Source organism: Canis lupus, chromosome 26 (genome assembly GCF_003254725.2).
Source record: "Canis lupus dingo isolate Sandy chromosome 26, ASM325472v2, whole genome shotgun sequence".
Classification (NCBI taxonomy): Eukaryota; Metazoa; Chordata; class Mammalia; order Carnivora; family Canidae; genus Canis; species Canis lupus.
In genome coordinates, this window is record NC_064268.1 from 26,778,355 (window position 1) to 26,794,708 (window position 16,354).

General features: G+C 48.8%; 1 protein-coding gene, 1 long non-coding RNA gene and 1 gene segment (V, D, J or C); all 3 read left to right on the forward strand.

The window, feature by feature from the left end:
* The window catches only part of LOC112664875 (immunoglobulin lambda-1 light chain-like), a 123,628-nt gene that overhangs the window by 26,104 nt on the left and 81,170 nt on the right, over positions 1 to 16,354 (forward strand).
* LOC118352450 (immunoglobulin lambda-1 light chain-like) overlaps positions 1 to 16,354 on the forward strand; it is a 131,601-nt gene that overhangs the window by 20,482 nt on the left and 94,765 nt on the right. The window lies entirely within an intron of this gene.
* Positions 2,941 to 14,000, forward strand: LOC125753738 (uncharacterized). The gene is made up of 3 exons (XR_007406196.1): positions 2,941 to 5,204; positions 12,323 to 12,458; positions 13,734 to 14,000. It is a non-coding gene; the product is annotated as an uncharacterized LOC125753738 (long non-coding RNA).

A 16,354-nucleotide genomic window follows, 5' to 3' on the forward strand; every position in this document is an offset into this window, starting at 1 on the left:
CCTGGGGACACTTAGGCTCAGCATCTATGTCCTGCCCCAGGAAAACCCGCATACTCAGAAAGCTACCACACCTACAGGGCTTGCAAGACCTCCATGTGCCCTTAGCAAGGGGAGAATTTTGTTGAGGCTTGATGCTCACAAACAGGGATATGGGATAGGACGCGCACTGCCCTCAGGCTCCTCATGTCTCCCAGGTGCAAAGGCTACAGAATCTAAGGGAGGAAACCAGACCCCACTAGACACAGAGATTAAAGCACAGTCCCCAGGTCTGAGGCTGGGTCTGCAAGGGGCTTCCCATCCACTTCCTTGTCCCTTGGGTCTCAGCCCTGCTCTCAAAACACAAGCTCTTCAGGAGGAGCCCCTGAGCCCTGGCTGATTTGCATGACCAGCAGGTGTCTCCAGCAAGGGGATAAGAGAGGCCTGGGGGGAACCTCTGCCCAGGCTGGGACCTGGGGAGCAGAATCAGGTTGCCTCCACCATGGCTTGGACCCCCCTCCTCATCAGCCTCCTGGCTCTCTGCACAGGTACTGAGCCCTGGTCATACCCAGGACAGCAGCAAGTTTCTGGGACCAGCCAAAAACTGACCCTGAGTCCAGAACAGGGTGCCTGGAGAGGGTAGGACCTGAATGAAAAGGCTGGAGGAGTGAAGTCTTAGCACTAGCTCACTCACTCTGTGAGAGCCTGAGGGGCTGCCCCGACCCAGGGAAAATTAATGTTGTCTCCTTTGCGCAAAGGCTCCATCTACCAGCTATACCCACGGTACCAGGGGTGAGATGAGGGGAGGTAGAAACAGATGCCCAGAGACTTGTTGGGGCTGAGTTCAGGCACTATGGGGTTCTCTTTGAATTGAGACCGAGAGGTGGGAACCCACCTCTCCTTTTCTCTCTTGCAGGTTCTGTGGCCTCCTATGTGCTGACACAGCTGCCATCCATGAGTGTGACCCTGAGGCAGACGGCCCGCATCACCTGTGGGGGAGACAGCATTGGAAGTAAAAGTGTTTACTGGTACCAGCAGAAGCTGGGCCAGGCCCCTGTACTGATTATCTATGATGATAGCAGCAGGCCGTCAGGGATCCCTGAGCGATTCTCTGGCGCCAACTCGGGGAACACGGCCACCCTGACCATCAGCGGGGCCCTGGCCGAGGACGAGGCTATTACTGCCAGGTGTGGGACAGCAGTACTAAGGCTCACAGTGACACAGGCAGATGGGGAAGTGAGACAGAAAGCCTTTCTCCCATCTGTGTCACCCTCCCCTCCACCCCGGGGCTGGTCACAGAGCAGGAGCAGGTCTGCCCCAGGCCCCCTCATCTGAGGTCCCAAACCCTACTTCCTACCCACTCCTCAGCACGTCTGCACCTAAGGTTCAGGAGAGCATTTACAGCTCACAGCACTAAGTTGCCCTGGTTCCCAAGGCCTGGCTGTGAACAGGGGCCTGAGGGTCTGGGGAGAAAAAGACACGGGAGACGTTGGCCAGGGGCCATGCGCCTAAATTTCCATCACCATCTTGGGCTAATGCTCCTCCAAATGACCAGGCTGAGCACTCCAGTGTTTCCACTCAGCTGAGCTCCTGAAGCCCTAGGGACCTTGGTGGAGCCTTCCCTCCCTGTGTGGACCTATCAGGAGCAGGAGACATCGAGGTCACGCACACCTCTCTTCTGGCTCACACGGCCCCCCACTGCCTAGAGCCCCTGACAGCCTACAGGGGTGCAACTCGTGGAGAAGTGCTGTTGGCCCTGAAACCTACTGCCCCAGGCTCAGTCCCCTTCTCAGAGAGCCTCAGATGAAATGATGTCCTCATGCTGGATCACGGCCCTGCCTCATGCTCCCAGGTCCCGAGAGGTCCCAGGGATGAGCTACTTTACAGGAAGGAGGCCTCATCTGATGGCTCATCCCTGTGGGTCACCCTCCTTCTGCCCAAGCTGATATCCCTTCTCCTCCCAGAATTTTTACACAGGCACTTCTCCATCTCAGAGCCTCCTTCCAGGATCCCATTCCAGGGTGGCCGGCATCACAGCCACAGTCTTCAGAGAGCACAGAAGGCCCCAGGATATACCCACAACCTCTCTAGTTCTCTCCCCCAATCCCCAGTGTGCGTGTCCAACCTCCCTGGAGATGAGATCATTTCATCTATTTTATAGAGTGAGGAAAGGACCAGACACACCAGGTGCTCTAGGTTGTTACAGACAGATGGAGAGTCACATCCACCCTGATGGTGACTGGGGGAGAATCGGGACAGTTGCCTCATCCTACAGAATGGCTAGAAGATATGCAATGGCAGGAGACACACAATGGGTGCGGCCACAGGTCTACCCCATGTCCTGCACAAGAATATCTCTCTACACCCACCTGACCCAGAAATATGGACAGAAAGCAATGGTATGAAATGAGTTCAGTCTGTCAATGCAACATGTAAGAAGCCACCGTGTCCCCCCTTGTCCACAGGAGATCCTACTCAGATCTACACAAACCACAGCCTGCAAATAAAGGGAATATCGGGTCCTTGCTTCCACCTGATAATGTGCAACTGTTCCGATACAACCACACATAAGTTCTTTCTTCCATAGGAGGATACAAGCTACTCTTTTGTCTGCTAGGGATATTAATCTCTGTCTCACCTGATTTGTCATCCTCAACGTCGATACTGAGATAGAAAGTTTGCTCCTGTGGACACACCTGATAGTTAGGTGCTGATGGGCTGACACAGGTGGAGGAAATGAAACTATCTGATGACAATGTAGCCAGGTGCATTCCTGCCACAGAAGGAGAAACACTGGATCCTTCTGTGCTGCTCATTTCAGCCACTACCCTGTGCTCAGAGGAGGTCTGTAACTACTCTCCTCACCACAAACCCCAGGAGCCCCTTCCTTCAGAAAACACCTGAGCTAGTGATCATCCCATCAACTGGGCGGGACTACAGCTTCCTTCGGAATTCTGGTCATTATCAGATCTGCTGAACTGGAATAAGGTACAGTCATGACTTTATCACAAACCAGGAGCCCCCGGGATCCCCTGAATTCATACATACCCCTGCCTGACCCAGGTGTGCAGAGACATCAGTTTCCCCGCGACAGCACAACTCACCCCAGCCAGCGCCCTCTCTTATCCTGACTCATCCCAGGAGGAGCTGAAAGGAGACTGGGTACACTAGGTACCCCCATAGCCGGGCAGGTAGTGTTCCCGGGGACATCACCCAACCCCAGAATACACTCGTGTGGCTGGACACAGAGTATATTTTTTTAAGATTTTCTTTATTTATACATGAGGGACACAGTGAGAGATGCAGAGACGTAGGAGAGTGAGAAGCAGGCTTCCTGCGAGGAGCCGATGCAGGACTTGATCCCAAGACCCCAGGATCAGGCCCCCAGACAAAGGTAGATGCTCAGTCACTGAGTCACCCAGGCTCCCGACAGAAACTAATCTTGAACCATATTTCACATATCAGTACAGGCTCCGAACTGAATGAAGCTCAGGTGCCCAGAGTAGGACATTAAGGCCCTTGTCCCAGGGGGCCCAGTAGGACCAAGGGAGATAAGCAGAGGAAGTGAGACTTTCCATGGAGCCTGGACCCCCACCCTGTGAAGCTCAGTGAACACACAGTCCCCAGAGGAGGGGGGAGCCCCAGGACGCAGGTGCAGGTGGAAGAGGTGAGGGAGGGTGAGGCCTGGGCATCGGTGGGTGGAAGAGCTCCCGGTCGAGCCGGTGGCACTGGTCCTCCGAGGAAAACACTCTGAGCAGATTCACCTGTACTCGACAGCTCCCGGCACAGGTGACAGGACCCCAGGGAGACACAGTGTGAGGCTCCAGGGCCAAGCTGTCCTTCCCAACAGACTCCATGAGATCAGGGCCCTATCATCAACTGTGTCCTCACAGCTCCCTCCTTAGGGCTGGGACAGTCACTGCAGACTCAGCCTCCCTATCTCTCTCAGGCCCTCTCTACTCGCCCCCTCTCACTTGTACACCCTGCCTCCCCTGACACGAGGCTGACCTTCACTCCATGTCCGCCACCCTGGGCGGGCACAGGATCCACTGCTTGGGGAATGAGCTCACCTGTGAACATGCCTCTCTGCCCTGCAGAAGCCAAGCCAGTCCCCCAGCCAGTCATACAGACATGAGTGACCATCCAAGCCCAATTCTGAAGCTGTAACATGGGGAACCCGCCCCACTGAGGATGAGCAGACTGAGGGCCAGAAGAGAGTTGACCCCTGATGTTACAGTTACCATGGCAATGGGAGCACCCAGCAGTGATGGAGGGGACACAGAAGGATGCGCGGTGGGACACACACCCTCCTCCATGGCCCGGCTCTCCCTCTCTCCTGCCCTCTGAGCAGCTGCTGGTCAGGCCTCAGGATCAGGTGTCCTCCCTGGTCTGGGACCTACCCTTAAAGGGAGGAGACTCTCACAAGCTCTCTGCTCTCTCCCCTCCCCGTCCTTGCTCGCTCCTCTACATCTCAGGGGACAGGTCGAAACTTTTCATGCAAAGCTGGCTACCTTGTCTCTAGAGACTTTATGACATACATCATGTGGGCACAGAGGTCATTAAGTGTCACCCAGGAGGGGAGACAGTGTCTCAGACAGCACGGTCTGGTGGTAATCCTCTTCTCCTGGGTGCAGGTGGCCTGGATGGGCCCCAGGGGCTGCGTCACCTCTGGGTCTTGGGCGAGGTGTGCCCACCCCATGAAGGGCTCCCTGGGGCTTTCTGAGAGAGATACACATCCTTGATGCCCCAGGCCCTTCTCCCAGGGTTTTACAGAATCTGTAAAGGAAGTGCAGACACCACCTGGGGGCCACCTGGTAACTTCCTCCTGGAACACTGTCCTCCCCGGGCCCAGGGCCCATCACCTGCACCAGGCAGCTCTGACCCTTAGCTCAGGTCTGACCCCCATGTACTCACACCTTCAACCAAGTGACCATGAGTGGTGGCCACGGCTGCATCAGGGCACGTCTGTCCTCTGAGGGGAAGGACTTTCTTCCAAGACTTAAATAGCACTTGTACATCAATGGAATTTCTCTTCATGATTCTTTGCATTGTTCTTTTGAAATTTATTTGGACACAATTGCTTGAGGTTCAAAGGCCAGATGAGCAATTGACTAAGAAGACCAGAAGTTTCCTCTATTTCCACTCTGGCTCATCAGGTTGACACCCTCGTGGGAGTGAGAGATGCAGGACAGAAAATCATTTTCTCCTCACTCATGAAAGAATGGCAGGTACAATTGCAATCCTTCCTCTAAAAATTACTTACCGGGCAGCCCAGATGGCTCAGTGGTTTACACAGCCTTCAGCTCAGGGCATGATCCTGGGGTCCTGGGATCGAGTCCTGTGTTGGGCTTTCTGCATGGGCCGTCTATCTCCCTCTGCCTGTGTCTCTGCCTGTCTCCCTGTGTGTGTGTGTGTGTGTCTCTGAATAAATAAATAAATCTTTTAAAATATATAAAGTAAAAAGTACTTACTAACCTGATGAACTAGAAAGTCGGTCTTACGTGGGAATCCCTTGCAGGAAATAATCATTCCAGGGAGTTTTTAGGTTAAAGGAGGGTGGAAAGTTTTCTCTGGAGAATTATATGTGGTGATTCTCCCCATAGAGTTGCTCAATAATGGGACATTTATTGCGTGGTGCCTCCCTGGTCCCCAAGGTGGCCCCCTGACCACTTGCATGCATCACCAGTAGGCAGCTGGCAGACTGAGAGGAAGAAGCTCAGGACCAACAATATTCTGGCTGAGGTTACCCCAGCTCCTCTCAGCCTGTGCAAGCCCCATCCACCAGCAAGGCCCATGAGTTCCAGGCACTGAGAGGAGGGGAAGGTGGAAACAAAAACCAGAGAATTCCTGGGACTGAGGCCAGGCAGGTGGGTTTCTGCTTGAGATGAGACCTGGCGCCAGAAGTCAACCTCTCCTCCTGTCTCTTGCAAGTTCTTTGGCGTCCTATATGCTGACTCAGCAGCCATTGGCAAGTGTAAACCTCAGCCAGTGGGCCAGCACCACCTGTGGTAGAGATAACATTGGAGAAAAAACTGTCCAATGGAACCAGCAGAAGCCTGGCTAAGCTCCCATTACGGCTATCTATAAAGGTAGTGATCTGCCATCAGGGATCCCTGAGCAATTCCCTGGCCCCAACTTGGGGAACGGGGCCTCCCTGAACATCAGCGGGGCTAAGCCGACGACTAGGCTATTACTGCCAGTCAGCAGACATTAGTGGTAAGGCTCACATTGACACAGACCAATGGGGAAGTGAGGCTCAAGTCCCTTCTTTATCTGTATCACCCTTCCTCCAACGCCAGGGACCTGTACACAGAGCATGAGTAGGTCTCAGCCAAGTCCCTACATCTGGAGGCCCCGAGGCTGCCCCCCTCCCATCCCTGCAAGCGAGCTCTGAACACAGCGAATTGGCCGAAAATATTGACACATTTATTGTGACTGTGTAATCTGCACCTGTAAGCACATGAATGACCGTATTTGTAGGAGCAGATACAGAAGACATTGTACAAAGACCAAATCTTTTAAAACTCCCTGGAATGATCACCACATGTTCTGAGATGGAAAAATGCAGACATGAGATTGAAAACAGATTGGATGCTGCAGCAGGAGACATTAGTCATCTTGAGTCACAGCAATAGAAACTGTTCAGACTGAAGCACAGAGAGAAATAGCAAAACAATTGAATAAATCCTCTGTTTAGGTAGGACAACTTCACTGCCCTCTTAAGATGAGTCACTGGAGAAACAGAGGCAGAGGAGATGAAGGATGGGTGGTGATTGAAGATATGTCTGAGGAGGAGGGGCAAGATGGCGGGAGAGTAGGGTCCCCACGTCACCTGTCCCCACCAAATTACCTAGATAGCTTTCAAATCATCCTGAAAACCTAGGAATTCGGCCTGAGATTTAAAGAGAGAACAGCTGGAATGCTACAGTGAGAAGAGTTCACCCTTCTATCAAAGACAACTTGTTTTTTGGCCACTCTGCACTGAGCAAAATGACTAGAAGGAAAAACTCACCTCAAAAGAATGAATCAGAAACAGTCCTCTCTCCCACAGAGTCATAAAATTTGGATTACAAGTCAATGTCAGAAAGCCAATTCAGAAGCACTATTTTAAAGCTACTGGTGGCTCTAAGAAAAAGCATAAAGGACTCAAGAGACTCCATGACTGCAGAATTTAGATCTATTCAGGCAGAAATTAAAAATCAATTAAATGAGATGCAATCCAAACTAGAGGTCCTAAGGATGAGGGTTAGCGAGGTAGAAGAACGAGTGAGTGACATAGAAGACAAATTGATGGCTAGGAGGGAAACTGAGAAAAAAAGAGAAAAACAATGAAAAGATAATGAGGACACGTTAAGGGAAATGAATGACAGCCTCACAAGGGAAAATCTATGTTTAATTGGCATTCCCGAGGGTGCAGAAAGGGACAGAGGTCCAGAATATGAATTTGAACAAATCATAGCTGACAACTTTCCTAATCTGGGAAGGGAAACAGGCATTCAGATCCAGGAAATAGAGAGATCCCCCCTAAAATCAATAAAAACCGCTCAACGACCTTGACATTTAATAATAAAGCTTGCAAATTCCAAAGATAAAGAGAAGATCCTTAAAGCAGCAAGAGACAAGAAATCTCTCACTTTTACGGGGAGAAATACTAGATTAACAGCAGACCTCTCCACAGAGACCTGGCAGGCCAGAAAGGGCTGGCAGGATATATTCAGGGTCCTAAATGAGAAGAACATGCAGCCAAGAATATTTTACCCAGAAAGGCTCTCATTCAGAATAGTAGGAGAGATAAACAGCTTCCAAGATAGGCAGGAACTGAAAGAATATGCGACTTCCAAACCAGTTCTCCAAGAAATATTAATGGGGACTCTGTAAAGGATAGAATAAGTCCAGGGGAACAATCCACAAAAACAGGGACTGAATAGGTATCATGATGGGAGAAATTCATATCTTTCAATAGTGACTCTGAATGTGAATGGGCTTAATGAGCCCATCAAAAGGTGCAGGGTGTCAGACTGGATAAAAAACAGAACCCATCTAGTTGCTTTCTACAAGAGACTCATTTTAGACATAAGGACACCTACAGCCTGAAAATAAAAGGTTAGAGAACCATGTACCATTCAATGGTCCTCAAAAGAAAGCAGGGGTAGCCATCCTTATATCAGATAAACTAAAGTTTATCCCAAAGACTGTAGTGAGAGATGAAGAGGGACACTCTATCATACTTAAAGTATCTGTCCAACAGGAGGACTTAAAAATCCTCAATATATATGCCCCGAATGTGGGAGCTGCCAGGGATATCAATCAATTAATAACCAAAGTGAAGACATACTTAGGTAATATTACACTGGTACTTGGTGACTTGAATGTAGCACGTTCTACAATCGACAGGTCTTCTAAGTACAATATCTCCAAAGAAACAAGAGCTTTAAATGATACACTGGACCAGATGGATTTCTCAGATATCTACAGAACTTTACACCCAAACACGACTAAATACACATTCTTCTCAAATGTCCATGGAATTTTCTCCAGAATATACCACATACTGGGTCACAAATCAGGTCTTAGCCAATACCAAAAGATTGGAATCGTCCCCTGCATATTTTCAGACCACAGTGCTTTGAAATTAGAACTAAATCACAAGACAGATTTCAAGCATGTGGAGGTTAAGTACCATCCTGCTAAAAGATGAAAGGGTCAACCAAGAAATTAAGGAAGAATTAAAAAGATTCATGGAAACTAATGATAGTGAACATACAACTGTTCAAAATCTTGGAAACAGCAAAAGCAGTCCTGATGGGGAAATACATCACATATTCAAGCATCCATCCAAAAACTGGAAAGAACTCAAATACAAAAGCAAACCTGACACCTAAAGGAGCTAGAGAAAAACAGCAAATAGATCCTACACCCAGCAAAAGAAGAGAGTTAATAGAGATTCGAGAAGAACTCAATGAAATAGAGACCAGAAGAACCTTGGAACAGATCAACAAAACCAGCAGTTGGTTCTTTGGACCCTGCTCAGACTCCCTGCGAGCACCTTTCTGTCCGGAAGGTTGGTGCAGCTCCTACTCCTCTTGGCGGGGCTCTCCTGTCCTGGGGGCGCTGGTCGAGGCCTTAGCCCGGCTCCTCGGGGCCCCTCCCCATCGGATGCATTTTATTTCTTTATTTCCTTTTTTCCGTCTTCCTACCTTGATAGAAGCGTGAACTTTTCTCACTGTAGCATTCCAGCCATTCTCGCTTTAAATCTCAGGCCGAATTCATAGGTTTTCAGGATGATGTGAAAGTTATCTAGGTAATTTGGTGGGGACAGGTGACTTCAGGACCCTACTCTTCCACCATTTTGCCCCCTCGGAGAATGGGGAAAATTAACAAAGCAGGAAACCACAAATGTTGGAGAGGATGTGGAGAAAGGGGAACACTCTTGCCCTGTTGGTGGGAATGGGAACTGGTGCAGCCACTCTGGAAAAGTGTGTGGAGGTTCCTCAAAGAGTTAAAAGTAGACCTGCCATAGGACCCATCAATTGCACTGCTGTGGATTTACCCCAAAGATCCAGATGCAGTGAAACGCCGGGACACCTGACACTCCAGGGAGCAGGTGTCAATGGAAACACATTTTCCCATATTTTGGAGGTCAGCATTCTGAGATCTAGATGCCAACAGAGTTGTGCCTGTTTTGGAGGCTGTGAAGGACAATCTGATTCATGACCCTCTTCTAGCTCCTGGTGGTTTTCTGGCAATGTTTGGCATTCCTTGGCTTCTAGATTCCTTCTCTATCTTCATACAGTGTTTTTCCTTCACAGAGTCGGTCTGCAAATTTGTGTTTTTATAAGCACACCAGTGTAAATGGATTAGGCCGCCTCCTCCATAGCAACCTTTGTAATTTAACTGATTACATCTGCCATGATCCTCTTCAGTAAGAGGGTCCCATTGAGACATTCTGGGGCTTGGGTTTTAAGCATCTGAAGCTGGGAGCAGGGGACATAAATCAATGCACATGTCTCTTTGCCATGTTTGATCTCTCCCTTCCCATGGGGATTCTGCTGTTGAATGGGTACCACAGAGTTCTCAGGGCTCAGGTGGGGCATAACTGACAGCCCCGGAGAAACCCTGACCATCTCCTAAATGGCCCATGCCTCAGTGTTGACACCAAGGCCTTTCCCTGCTCTCTGATTTTCTCCACAGTGAGCGAATGACTAACATGTCTAGGGTGGCCTCCACTTTCTCCCAGTCAGATTATGAGTGAGAAAAGGATCTCCTAATCATCGTAGGAGGGGTCCAGTGCCAGCTGCCTTGGTGATGGAGTCCCCACAGAACATAAAGCTGATCTGCTTCTCCTCCAACTGCAGGTCTAGGTCCTCCTGAGCCCGCCTCAGCTCTGCTGTGGACATGGCATGTCTTGAGCGTTTTTAAGGCCTCTTGCCCTTCTCTGGTGCCCAGAGGGGGTCAGTGAGAGGTGTCCTGGTCTGTCTGTCCCAGGGTCTCTTCCCTCAGTGCCAAAAACCCCAGCCTGAGGCCCCCCAGCCCGCCCCTGTCCAACCAGCCTCCATGCTGCCCTCTGTGGTTGAGTCAGAGGACGCACACTGAGTGTCAACCCCTGGGATTTAGGGTGGCAGTTTCTACACAACTATGTTCTCCTTCCTAGAACTAGGAGGTTACAAGTAGGGCCAACTCCAGTGAGACAACCGGGATAAGAAGACACATATGGCACAGTGTAGACCAGCATAAATACTCCTGCTCTAACTCTGCAGGGACATCCATGTTGGCTTTGTCTCTGTTAGAGAACAAGGACAATGTTCCTGTCCCAACGACCCAGCAAGCAGGACAGCAGACTGAGAGGATGTGCCTCCTGTGACCTATGACAAAGACAAGTGCCTCTCATGGTCTGTGGTGTAGTATATGTGTTTCTTGTTTTAATAATAAATTTATTTTTATTGGTGTTCAGTTTGCCAACACACAGAATAACACCCAGTGCTCATCCCGTCAAGTGCCCAAAACAATGCCCATCGACCCAGTCACCCCAACCCCCCACCCTCCTCCCCTTTCACCACCCCTAGTTCGTTTCCCAGAGTTAGGAGTCTTCCATGTTCTGTCTCCCTTTCTGATATTTCCCACTTATTTTTTCTCCTTTCCCCTTTATTCCCTTTCACTATTATTTATATTCCCCGAATGAATGTGTTTCTTTGTGTGTCTGTGTGTGTGAGAGAGACAGAGGTAGAGATAGAGACAGAGATAGATCCAGAGAGTGAGAATGAATGAGAGAGATTTTAGAGTTTTCAAAAATCTGCCAAGTTTCAATATCCCAAACCTAAGACATACTATGTTTCCATACTATCCCTAATTCTCTGAACTCCAGTGACTATTCTAAATGTTTACTGATAAAGGACTTAAAAAAAGGAAGAAGGAGTAAAACTCTTTTATGTGCTTAACACATATGAAGCACAATTCCAAGAACTTCACGTTTATTGAATTCTTTAATCGCTAATACTCTATGAATAAGCATTCTGATCATCACCCCAATTTGCAGGTGCAGAAGCTGAGGCATGTAAGATGTGTAACTTGCCTGAGGTAAAAGCTAGAAAGTGGCCAATCCAGCAGAAAATCAAGATATTCTGATCCCCAGAATCCCTGGTCTTCACCACCAAATTGTGGCCTCTCATTGTGCTTTCAAAGCTATGACATGGCCTATTTTGAATGCTCCAAAAGATTCTCTCACTTTTTTCCAAAAGCAAGTGACTGCTACTGGGGATTTGCAGAGCAACTGGGGCATCAGAAATAAAATTCAGGGTAAGCCTGGATGGCTCAGCAGTTTAGCACCGCCTTCCGCCCAGAGCATGATCCTGGAGACCCGGGATCCAGTCCCACATCAGACTCCCTACATGGAGCCTGCTTCTACCATCTGCCGGTGTCTCTCCCTCTCTCTCCCTCTCTGTGTTTCTCATGAATAAATACATAAAATCTTTCTAAAAAAAGAAATAAAATTCAAAACAATACATTGGGAAAATTTTTCTAGCGGCTACATTGTGAAAAAGAGAAAAAATGAATAGCATTTGATTTCACAGTCCAGTTTGTTTAGTTCTATTACTTGAAACTATAATGCAATATGAATTAAATGTAAAAACATTGATGTATTTTACTTTATTTTTATACTAAGTCTTTGAAATCTCATGGATCCTTCATAACTACAGCCCATCTCCATTGGGACTAGTCATATTTTATTCTCAGCATCTATCTGCACCTTGTAGCTACACATTAGACTGTGCAGGTTCAATGAATGAGGTTTCTTTAGGGTAAATGTCCTTGCAGTATAGACTCACAGCCAACTAGCTGTTTTTCCCAGGGACACACTACTCCAACACCATGAAGATCTCAGCACCCTTCCAAACAGATTCAATGAGGACAGACACTGGAAGAAAGAAGAGAGGATTATGACTGGAGGGTCCCAAAACCGCTGAGATAAGGGGAGAAGGAGCATGGTAAGAGGGCAGGGCAGGGACGGATGGTAACTCAGGCCTGTGTTGTGTCCTGCATTGAAAACCACTTGCTCATCGCTCGGTGAGGCTGAGAAAATATTCTATCTCTCGATCTTAGTTTCCTCCTTTAAACAACTGGTGGAACATTTGTGCCTGAAGCATGCACCTTGTTTTTTTTTTATGCCTCATTGAAGTGCAGACTATAAACACTCATCAAGGGTTTAGCATCTCTTGAGGACTCAAAAGGAGTCATTATGAGAAACTGCCAATACATGTCGGGTGACATTCTCCCAGAGTACACGAGAGGATACTGTGGTCTTGGTTTGTGACCCCAATGAGTCCAAATCCCCTTGTCTATGCTCAAGTGCAATGAGTGTGACTGTGGCTCTCTGTACAGTAACTTGTACCAGTTCACATTCCCACCAACAGTGCAAGAGGGTTCCCCTTTCTCCACATCCTCTCTAACATTTGCTGTTTCCTGCCTTGTTAATTTTCCCCATTCTAACTGGTGTGAGGTGGTATCTCACTGGGGAGCTTCCTCAAAGAGTTAAAAATAGGTCTGCCTTACGAACCAGCAATTGCACTGCTGGGGATTTACCCCAAAGACACAAATGCAGTGAAATGCCAGGACGCCTGCACCCGAATATTTATACCAGCAATGTCCACAATAGCCAAACTGTGGAAGGAGCCTCGGTGTCCATCGAAAGATGAATGGATAAAGAAGTTGTGGTCTATGTATACAAAGGAATATTCCTCAGCCATTAGAAATGACAAATACCCACCATTTGCATCGACGTGGATGGAACTGATGGGTATTATGCTGAGTGAAGTAAGTCAGTCGAGAAGGACAAACGTTATATGGTCTCATTCATTTGGAGAATATAAAAAATAGTGAAAGGGAATAAAGGGGAAAGGAGAAAAAATGAGTGGGAAATATCAGTGAGGGAGACAGACCATGAGACACTCTTAACTCTGGAAAATGAACTAGGGGTGATGGAAGGGGAGGAGGGCGGGGGGTGCGGGAGAATAGGTGATGGGCACTGAGGGGTCACTTGATGGGATGAACACTGGGTGTTATTCTGTATGTTGGCAAATTGAACACCAATAAAAATAAATTTATTATTAAAAAATTGAACTCCATTAAATATATATATATATATATATATATATATATATATATATATCAAGAAAATCCCAGTGATTGAGGTCAAGCAGATGGGGTTCTCCTTGAGATGAGGCCTCCAGTGGGAAAACCACCTCTCCTCGTCTCTCTTGCAGGTTCTATAGCCTCCTATGTACTGACTCAGCTGCCATCAGTGACTGTGAACCTGGGACAGACCACCAGCATCACCTGTGGTGGAGACAGCATTGGAGGGAGAACTGTTTACTGGTACCAGCAGAAGCCTGGCCAGCGCCCACTGCTGATTATCTATAATGATAGCAATTGGCCCTCAGAGATCCCTGCCTGATTCTCTGGCTCCAACTCAGGGAACAGGGCCTCCCTAACCATCATTGGGGCCTGGGCCTAAGATGAGTCTGAGTATTACGGAGAGGTGTGGGACAGCAGTGCTAAGGCTCACAGTGACACAGGCTGAGAGGGAAGTGAGACACAAACCCCTCCCCCATCATTGTCACCCTCTCCTCTGGCCCCAGGAGGCCTGTCTGTGCACAGAGGAGGTGCAGGTGTGACCCAGGCCCCTCCTGTGTGATTCCCAAGGGTCCCACTCCCCCAGCCCTCCAGGCAGGCTCTGTACAGGGAGCTTCAGGGGGAATGGAAGGTTGACAGGACTAGGCTGTCTCGTGTCTCTCCTGGGGATGAATCCCAGACAGAGGGCCTGGGTGGAAGGAAGACACAGAGAGACTTTCAATTCCATACTGTTGTCACTGGGCTACATTTTTTCCCCAACGATCCTGGATTAAAAACCAGAAATTCCCAGTTCAGCTGGGCTCCTGAAACCCAGGTCCTCAGCATCTGGGATTCTGAGTGGAGCAGACAAGTGCAGCAGACACTGTGGGTCGCCTCCATCCCCTCTTCTGACACCACTCACCCACTCACCCCTGCAGGCCCTCTCACAGCTCACAGAGCTGCTCCTAACAGCCAAGTGCTATGGCTCACAAATCTGTCTCCCCAGGGTTCAACCCCTAGAGACATTCTGTTGAAATATGGCCTGAGTCCACGATCCAAGGCCCTGCCTCAGGGTCAGAGGTCCAGGAAGGTTCCACCTTCCTGCAGGAAGGGGACCTCATCTGATGTCTCAATGTGGGCGTCTCTCCTTCTGCTCAGACTAACCTCTCCAAGTCCTCCCAGATTTCCTACACATGTGCTTCTCCAACTCAGTCTCCTTCAGGAACCCAGCGCAGGAAGGCTATCATCCCTGACAGGTCCTCGGAGACCCGAGGAGGCCACTTCGTACCTACAAACGGGGGTTTCTCCCTCAGGTGACCAATGTACCCACTTCAGTCCCTAGACCATACCTTGTATTTTTATACAATGAAAAAAGATCCAGACAAACTGGGTGCTCTGGGTTTTGAAAGGCAATAGGAGAGGCACATCCATTGGATGGTGAAAGGGGGACGTTGGGTAGTTGCTGCTGCCTATAAAGTGACCAGAAGAAGCGCGACCACAGAAGTGAGACGAAACACGGGTGATGCTTCACTTCTATCCTCAAATCTTGTTCAGAGATTTCCCTTTACCCCCACCCTACCCAGATACATGGATGGAAAACATTTCTGTGAAATACAGGTCAGCCTGTCAACAGTGACAATATGACACCACAGTCGACCCTCAACCCCATGAAATTTGTTCAGAGCACCACAAACCACAGTCTCTGAATAAAGAGAGTGTTGGCAGTCATGCTGCCACCTAACATGTTAAAACTATCCCAGGGACAATGACAAGTATGCTCACACTTTCCCCTCGAAAGGATGTGAATACGTTTTTCGCTGCTAGTGATCTTTACATTCCTGCCAGCAGACTGATTCCTCTAATATCAATATTGAAAAAGAAAGTTAACTATTTTTATCACACCTGAATTTAGATGATGTGAATGTCATGTGAAAGACACCTCAAGGAGGAACTTAATAGGTAAGGATGAGGACTTCCAACCTTAAGGAAGACGTTGAAATAAAAATATTAGAATGAAATTTTTCTGTTATGTATTTTACACACACGCAAAGAAGAGATGGAATATTAATGTGAATGTTTCACAATAACAGCTACAGAATGTCCCCACATGCCCCTGCTCTCCCAGCCTTTAAGATTTTCAAAAACGGAGGGATGAATACTGCCTAAAAGGTCAAGAGATGAGCATCGCTCTACATGAGCCACATACATGAAGCCAAATCACAAGTACAGAGATTATCCTCCACCCCCTGAGAAGCATCTTCAAGGGGACCAGTGAGGACATGGGGAGGCTTGGGGTGGCCAGGTTCACCTGTGCATCAGGAAACAGATATCTGTGGTCCCCATCATTATCTGGACCCTAACGTCCCTTTCCACACTCTCTGCCCATGTACTGCCTCCCAGGACCTGCCTACAGGCTCAGCCGCCACAGGACCCTGAGCATGACTCCGACCCTGAAGCTCAGTCCAGAAGGGCATACTGGACCCCCAGAATCTCCAGAAACTGCAGGCCCTCTGGTCACTTTTAAGACTCGACTGTTCACTGGAGAGGGCCACGAGATCCCAATCTTTCTCACTGGCCCAGGAGATCAGTGCTAGAAGACCAAGCAGTAATGCTGAGCAGAGGCCAGCAGGACCCAGACCAGGGCACAGCACAGCCAAACAGCCTCCACCACCCCACAGATTCTCCATTTCTAACCTGGAACATGACCCCATTGACCCTTCCAATGCAAGGTGAGGGGACTCCTTATAGATCAGCTGGCATGGGGATGGCAGTG